This window comes from Mustela erminea, chromosome 18 (genome assembly GCF_009829155.1).
Source record: "Mustela erminea isolate mMusErm1 chromosome 18, mMusErm1.Pri, whole genome shotgun sequence".
Classification (NCBI taxonomy): Eukaryota; Metazoa; Chordata; class Mammalia; order Carnivora; family Mustelidae; genus Mustela; species Mustela erminea.
This window is the reverse complement of record NC_045631.1, coordinates 58,125,578-58,133,609: the sequence shown is the minus strand read 5'-3', so window position 1 is coordinate 58,133,609 and position 8,032 is coordinate 58,125,578. Positions and strand designations below refer to the sequence as shown.

The 8,032-nt window shown below is 41.2% G+C and overlaps 1 non-coding gene across 1 annotated transcript; it reads left to right on the top strand.

The window, feature by feature from the left end:
• The first annotated feature begins 967 nt into the window (after positions 1–967).
• LOC116578573 lies at positions 968–1,070 on the top strand. The gene has a single exon (XR_004280945.1). It is a non-coding gene; the product is annotated as a U6 spliceosomal RNA (small nuclear RNA).
• The last annotated feature ends 6,962 nt before the right edge of the window (positions 1,071–8,032 follow it).

Below are 8,032 nucleotides of genomic sequence, written 5' to 3'. Positions count from 1 at the left end.
TACAGTGGTGTAAGGCTGTAAGAACAATGACCCGGATTTTGAGCGTTTCCATAACCCACCAAGATCCAAACTGAAGCCATTCCTCATTCTCGCCCTTAGCTCTGGACAACTACTAACATACTTTTGGACCCCGTAGTTTTGCCCTTTGTGGAAATATCAAGTAAACGAAATATGGCTATTTTCACTTGCTATGATATTACTGAGATCCATCCACACTACAGCATGTCTCAGAACCTCATTCTTGGGGCGCCTGGGTGGCTCAGTGGGTTAAGCCTCTGTCTTCGGCTCAGGTCATGATCCCAGAGTCCTGGGATCAAGCCCCATATCCGGCTCCCTGCTCAGTGGAGAGCCTGCTTCTCCCTCTTCCTCTGTCTGCCACTCTGTCTACTTGTGATCTCTCTCTCCATCAAATAAATAAAATCTTTAAAAAAAAAACAAAAAACACCTTTATCCGCATTTCCAATATCCATTTACCAGTTGATGGTCTTGGACTGTTTCCACTTAACTGGCCTTAGGAGTATACATTCATGGTCAGGCTCTTGTGTGAAGGGATGGTTTATCTGTACTGTGCAGACACGCAGGAGGAGCGCGTCTCAGAGCAGCCGGCCAGCTCAAGTGGTGGAGCACATGACTCTTGTCTCAGGATGATGAGTTCAGGCCCCACACTGGGTCCAGGGATACTTTAAAACCTTAAAGAAAAGACTACCTTCTCTCCCACTGAAATGCCTTGCACTGTGTCGAAAATCAGCTCACTGTAAGGGTTTACTTCTGAACACTCGGTTATGTTCCATTTGCAAAAATACGTCTATCCACTTGCCAATACCAAACTGTCCTAACTGCTTTAGCTTTATAGTATAATCTTTTTTTTTTTTTTTTTTAAGTAGGTTCAACGTCCAGCATGAAGCCCAGTGTGGGGCTTGAACTCATGACCCCGACATCAGGACCTGAGCTGAGATAGTCAGATGGAGCGCTCACTTCGGCAGCACATACACTAAAACTGGAATGATACAGAGATAGCACGGTTCCTGCACAAGAATGACAAACAAATTCGTGAAGTGTTCCATATTTTAAAAAAAAGAAAAAAAAAGAGTCAGACGGAGAACAGACTGAGCCACCCAGATGCCCCTGGTCATAATCGTTTCCACACGTTGCCACACTTGGCTTTCTAATATTTGGCTGAAGATTTCTGCACTTAGATTCATGAAAGGATCTGGCTGTCTGGCTGTGGTTTTAATTTTTTGTGATATCTTTGGCTTTGGGACCATGGCAATCCTGGCCTCAAAGAATCAGTTAGAAAACATTTCCTCAGGGTGCCTAGGTGGCTCAGTCATTAAGCATCTGCCTTCGGCTCAGGTCATGCATGATCCCAGCGTCCTGGGATCAAGCCCTGCACTGGGCTTCCTGTTTGTCTCGGAGTCTGCTCCTCCCTCTCCCGCTTTCCCTGCTTGTGTTTCCTCTCTCGTGGTCTCTCTCTCTGTGTCAAATAAACAAATAAAATCCTCAAAAAAAAAAAAAAAAGGCATTTCCTCCTTCTTTCTTTTCTGGAAAGGTGTGTGAAGGTTTGGTATTAGGTTTTGACGTCTGATAGCATTTACCAATGAAGCCAAGATGACCTGGATGACCTGGGCTTTTCCTTGTGGCAAGAACTGTAATTACTAGGGCACCTGGCTGGCTCAGCTGGTGGAACATGTGACTCTTGATTTCAGAGTTATGAGTTCCAGCCCCATGCTGGGTGTAGAGCTTATTTTAAAAACGATTTGTAATTACTAACATCTTTATTTACTATACGCCCATTCAGATTTTTCATTCTTTTTAAATCAGTTTGGTGGACTCTATCCTTTTCTAGGACTTGTCATTTCACCTAAGCTGTCTTCTCTGTTTTTCTCAGTCTAGCCACAGGTTTGTCAATTTTGTTATCTTTCCACTGAACAAGCTTTGGGTTTTATTGATCTTCTCTACTGTTTTTCTGGTTTTACTCCACTGACTTCCACTCTGATCTTTATTTCCTTCCTTTTTTTTTAGTTTGTTTTTCACTCTGTGGATTCAAATGGTGAAAGCTTAATTTTTGATTTGAGATCCTTCTCCTTTTCTAAGATAGACATTTTAAAGCTATAAATTTCCCTCTTAGTACAGTTTGGCTGCACCAGAGGAATTTTAGAGTGTTGTGTTTTCTATTTTTAATTCAGTTCAAAATATGTTCTGACTTTTCTTGTGATCCCTTCTTTGTCTGACCCACAGTTACTTAGAAATCTCATTTAATTTTTTATGAAGTGTACACAGAGACAAATCAAGGGGATTCCAAAATTTCTGACTGGAGCAACTAAAGGAAGAAAGTGCTGTTGGAGACACGGAGGAGCGCACGTGCAGTGGAGGTAGGGCTGAGAGCGGGAGTTCAGTCGTAGACATCTGAGGTGGTAATTCTCACACGACAGTCACATGGAGATGTGGCAAGGCAACTGGGTATGAAAATACTGAGTCTGGGGGCAGTCCATACTGGTGATGCAAAATTCAGAAATCTCAGGGCTTGTATGGTTATATTTAAAAAGATTTTATTTATCTATTTGACCAAGAGACACAGTGAGAGAGGGAACACAAGCAGAGGGAGTGGGGGAGGAGCCTGATGCAGGCTGGATGCAAAGACCCTGGCATTATGACCTGAGCCGAGGGCAGACCCTTAACAACTAAGCCACCCAAGGGGCCCACTTGTGTGGTATTTACAGTCAAAGGACTCAATTACCAAAGGTGTGAATGTCAATAAAGAGAAAAAGTTTCCATGAGTGAAGTCAGAGACAATCTCAGGAAGGAGATTCTTGTTAGGTTAGGTATGTTGGGGCATTTTTAATTTGATCTAGCAAGGACAGAGCCAATTTAAGCACTCTATAAGCCATGGATGTGAAATGAATGTTATCACATGATAACATGTCATATCTGTGACTACTGGAGATGTAAAGATAATGACATTAAGAGACCACATCTCCACATAAGTAGACAATTTACAACACATATATATCAATATCAGGGTTACTATATATATGTCTACTAAAATGATAATATCCTTAAACTGTCCATGTTACTAAAACAAGATCCTTACCCCTACACACCTGTTTTTTTCTTCTACCCATATGCCTTTCTACCAATGTCAGTCATTTAACATATATCTCTTCTAAAAACTGTGAAATAAAAAAAAAGCAAAACTGTTGCTCTTTGCCGCATCTACTGTGAGAACGAAGACCACTCTTAGCAATCAGAGTACTGACAGCCCAGAAAATGTCAACATCACTCTAGAGGGATACGTGCCCTGGTACAGTGAAGGGCCCCAGAAGAACCCTGTGGAGGGACTTCAATCCCATCAATGTAGAACTCAGTCTCCTCGGAAAGAAGAAGAGACTCCGAGTGGACAAATGGCAGGAAACAGAAAAGAACTGGCTACTGCCCGCACTATCTGTAGTCCTGGAAAGAACATGATCAAGGTGTTAGACTGGGTTTCTGTTACCAGATGAGGTCCATGTACGTTCACTTTCCTATCAACATTGTTCTTCAGGAGAATGGTTCTCTTCTTGAAATCCAAAATTTCTTTCTTTCTTTTTTTTTTTAAGTTTTATTTATTTATTTGTCAGAGAGAAAGCGAGCACAAGCAGGGAGTGGCAGGCAGAGGCAGAGGGAGAAGCAGGCTTCTCGCCCAACAGGAGGACCAATGTAGACTCGGGACCTGAGTTGTTGAAGGCAGTCGCTTAACCAACTGAGCCACCCAGACGTCTCAAAATCCAAAATTTCTTGGGTGAAAAATGTAACTGTAGGATTCAGGAAAGTATTGTGTGTTCAGTATCTCAATCCCAGAAAGATGAGTTAATTTTTTTTTTTTTTTTAAAGATTTTATTTATTTGTCAGAGAGAGGGAGAGAGAGCGAGCACAGGCACAGAATGGCAGGCAGAGGCAGAGGGAGAAGCAGGCTCCCTGCCGAGCAAGGAGCCCGATGTGGGACTCGATCCCAGGACGCTAGGATCATGACCTGAGCCGAAGGCAGCTGCTTAACCAACTGAGCCACCCAGGCGTCCCGAGTTAATTTTTTTTTAAGATTTATTTGCTTATTTTTAGAGAGAGAGAGCATTGTGTGGAGGGACAAAGGAAGAGGGAGAATCTGGAGCAGACTCCCCCACTGAGCACAGAGTCTGGCACGGGGTTCGACTCCATGACCCTGAGATCATGATCTGCGCTGAAATCAAGAGTTGGGACACTTAACCAACTGAGCCACCCAGGTGCCCTGAAAGATGAAATAATTCTTGAAGGAAATGACACTGAACTTGTATCACACTCTGCTGCTTTGATTCAGCAAGCCACAACAGTTAAAAAAAAGGATATCAGAAAAATTTTGGATGTTATCTACTTTTCTGAAAAAGGAACAGTTCCGCAGGCTGATGAATAAGACCTAAATTGTCCCGCTACAGAAACAGCAAGATGCCAGATGACTTTTCAGACTTATTTGTGAGATTTTAAAGATGCAATAAAAGCTGTATTGACTTAAGGCTTTTTCTCAAACCAATAATCCTTTCCAACTATCTGGTAAGTAAACCATTCAGAAGTTTAAAAAAAAAAAAAAAATCAGCAAAATTGTTATCCCTCCAACCACACAGCCACATGACAAAACAAAGATAATATGCATATTCCAAAGCAAGTATCTTTAACTCTTCTTACCAGGTAAGTCTGCAAGGGTTACACTCCATTCCTTTAAACTTGTTTTTGTTGAAGAAGCAGAAGAAAGATAAAATGCTGATGAAAAATGGGTCAAGTGAGGGAAACTGCTTTCCAACTGAGATTTGAGATTGAATAAGAAATGGGTGAATTAGACTGAAGAAAGACAGTTATCGCCCATCTGTACGCGGCTCTTCTGTATCAAAGGCAGCTTACCTCCAGCTTACCCCATTAACTAAAGCATTCCAGTTTCAAGGTGACACAGAGTTTTACAGAAATGTCTTCCCACTTTGAATAACTTGGATCAAAACTAGAATCCCTTTAAATAGGCTTAAAATTTCCAGTAATATTAATTTTCAAATAATGCTTCAAGAAAAACCTGCTGCTGTGGCAAAAAAAAAAAAAAAATCCATGCGATCTTTGTCTTACATACACGCTCCTTGTCTCACTGCATTCTAGATGCCAAAGTTAGAAATCAGAGAGAAAAGAAACTCACCATCAGGTTTTTCAAATATAAATGATTCTTATAAACACATCAACATTAGTTTTCTCTTAATATGCTTTTAGCTCCAGGGCGCCTGGGTGGCTCAGCGGGTTAAGCCGCTGCCTTCGGCTCAGGTTATGATCTCAGGGTCCTGGGATCGAGTCCCGCATCGGGTTCTCTGCTCCGCGGGGAGCCTGCTTCCTCCTCTCTCTCTGTGCCTGCTGCTCTGCCTACTTGTGATCTCTCTGTGTCAAATAAATAAATAAAATCTTTAAAAAAAAAAATGCTTTTAGCTCCCAAAATGATACTATTTGAGGCTATGAACCCAAGAGACACAGGTTATTTATGTGATGCTTAATAAAATTGTTTTATTAAAGTAAGTCGAATGTCACACTTCACATTTGGGGCCCCAAAGAACTCTTAGATCTTTAAAAATAATGAAAATCTGTCTGTCTGAATGAAATGGAATAATGGAACATTCAGGAGCATGGCCACTGTTAATCAGGTAGACCTAACCTTTCTCATACCTTGGTTTCTTATCTACTAATGAGAATAAATGAAATTATATTACACTTTCTATATTTGGCACATGATAAGCACTCAAAAAACTATAGCTATTGGGGCACCTGGGTGGCTCAGTCAGTTGAATGTCCGACTCTTGCTTTTGGCACAGGTTGAGATCTCATGGTCATGGGATTGAGCCCCATGTCGGGCTCCCCACTCAGTGGGGAGACTGCTTGAAGGTTCTCTCCCTCTGCCTCTCCCCAACCTGTGTGCATGCAAGTGCACACTCTCCTTCTATAAAATAAATAAATTCATAAAAAATGAAACTAGAGGGGCGTCTGGGTGGCTCAGTGGGTTAAGCCGCTGCCTTCGGCTCAGGTCATGATCTCAGGGTCCTGGGATCGAGTTCCGCATAGGGCTCTCTGCTGAGCAGAGAGCCTGCTTTCCTCTCTCTCTCTCTCTCTCTCTCTGCCTGCCTCTCTGCCTACCTGTGATCTCTCTCTGTCAAATAAATAAATAAAATATTTTTAAAAAAATGAAATTATATGTATTAAAAAAAACTATAGCTATTGTGAAATTTAGAATCCTTCCTCCAGCCGTGAATTTACATCTTCAGAGCAAACAGGCTTAGCAACACAACAGTGCACTGAAATGCAAGAAAGCAGTTCAACCTACTGCCCCAAACCACGCCTTACTATTGTTTCTGAAGTGCAATTTCAGGAGAAAAAATGTAAAATAAAATGAAAATTTAAAAAAAAAAGAAAGAAAAAAGAAAATGAAAAAATGGAGGAAAGGTTATGGGAAAAAAACAAATAAAAAGATAAGAAAAACTTCTGAGGGCACCTGGGTGGTTCGGTGGGTTAAAGCCTCTGCCTTCAGCTCAGGTCATGATCCCAGAGCCCTGGGATCGAGCCCCGGACTGGGCTCTCTGCTCTGGGGGAGTCTGCTTCCCCCACCCCCACCTGCCTCTCTGCCTACTCGTGATCTCTGTCAAATAAATAAATAAAATCTTAAAACAAAACAAAACAAAACTTCTGAATGATCTCAAAGGCTGAATCCTGAAACTGATACCCACTAATTTGAGACTTAGTTAGAAAATCACAACTTAAAGAGAAAAACTCATTTTTTAAAAATATTTTATTTATTTATTTGAGAGGCACCTGGGTAGCTTAGTCATTAAGCATCAGCCTTTTGTTCATGCCGTGATCCCAGGGTCCTGGGATCAGCCCCACATCAGGCTCCCTGCTCCGCGGGGAGTCTGCTTCTCCTTCTCCCTGCCTCCCCATCATTCTCACTCTCTCTCTCTCTCTCTCTCTTTCAAATAAATAAATAAATAAATAAATAAAATCTTAAAAAAAAAAAAAAAGACAAATAGGCAAGTATTTAAGCTAAGTAAATAACCACATCTAATAATTTTGCCAAAGGAATTAGGAATCAACACAAACTGATTTCAAGAAAAAGAATTTTGACAACATTCTTTTAAAATCTGATTTCTAGAGTCTCCCTGATAGAAAATAAAAGGATATGTTTAATATATACTAACCAAACATTCTGGGTTGGCCAGAATGGTTCCATTAGTTAAAATACTCATTCTTCCAGTGGGCTAGTATCTGAAGATAGTTACCAGATCTGTAAAAGGCAAACCAGGAATTATTTTGTAATCTGTTTTCCATACCAAAATTTAAATGTCCATAAGAAACGTCACGTTATTTCTTCATAATTTGGTTGGTGGCACTTCCTGGCAGACCCCAAAAGCCTCAGGGAGAGGCAACAGCCCACCGCTCTGGATGCCTCCAGAAAACATGGAGCGCCGTGGAGGCCTGTGGAGACGGCCACACACCTGCAGATGCACCCCACATGCTGGGCTGACCAGCTGAAAACATGGTCAGTGGGTCACTATTCCCAAGAAGATTAAAAGCAGAAGGAAAGTACTCATTTCTCAGCCTCTTCTCGCCCCCTCCTCTCATTTGTGGAAACAACATCTCTGAAGAAACAGATGACTCAAAACAAAACTGAAAATGTTATCTTAATATCCATAAAATACTGTAGATAAAAAAAGGATTTGGACATGTTATTATCCCTGCTACCAAGTAACTCAAAATCTAAGAAATGATGATGATGATGATGATGATGATGATAATGAAGGTTTCTTTGCAAAACAGGAATCTGTTAAAAGCTTTGCTGGAGTTCTGAGTCTAAAATGAACAGGGTGAATGACTCATGCTCATCAATTAAACACAAAACCGTAATATATACAAAAGTGCAACTGTGGCTAAGATTCTTACTCATCACTTGACTACAGTAAATAGATAATATTCTTGTCTGCTTTAAAGCCAGCCTCCCAAAAAGCTTCCC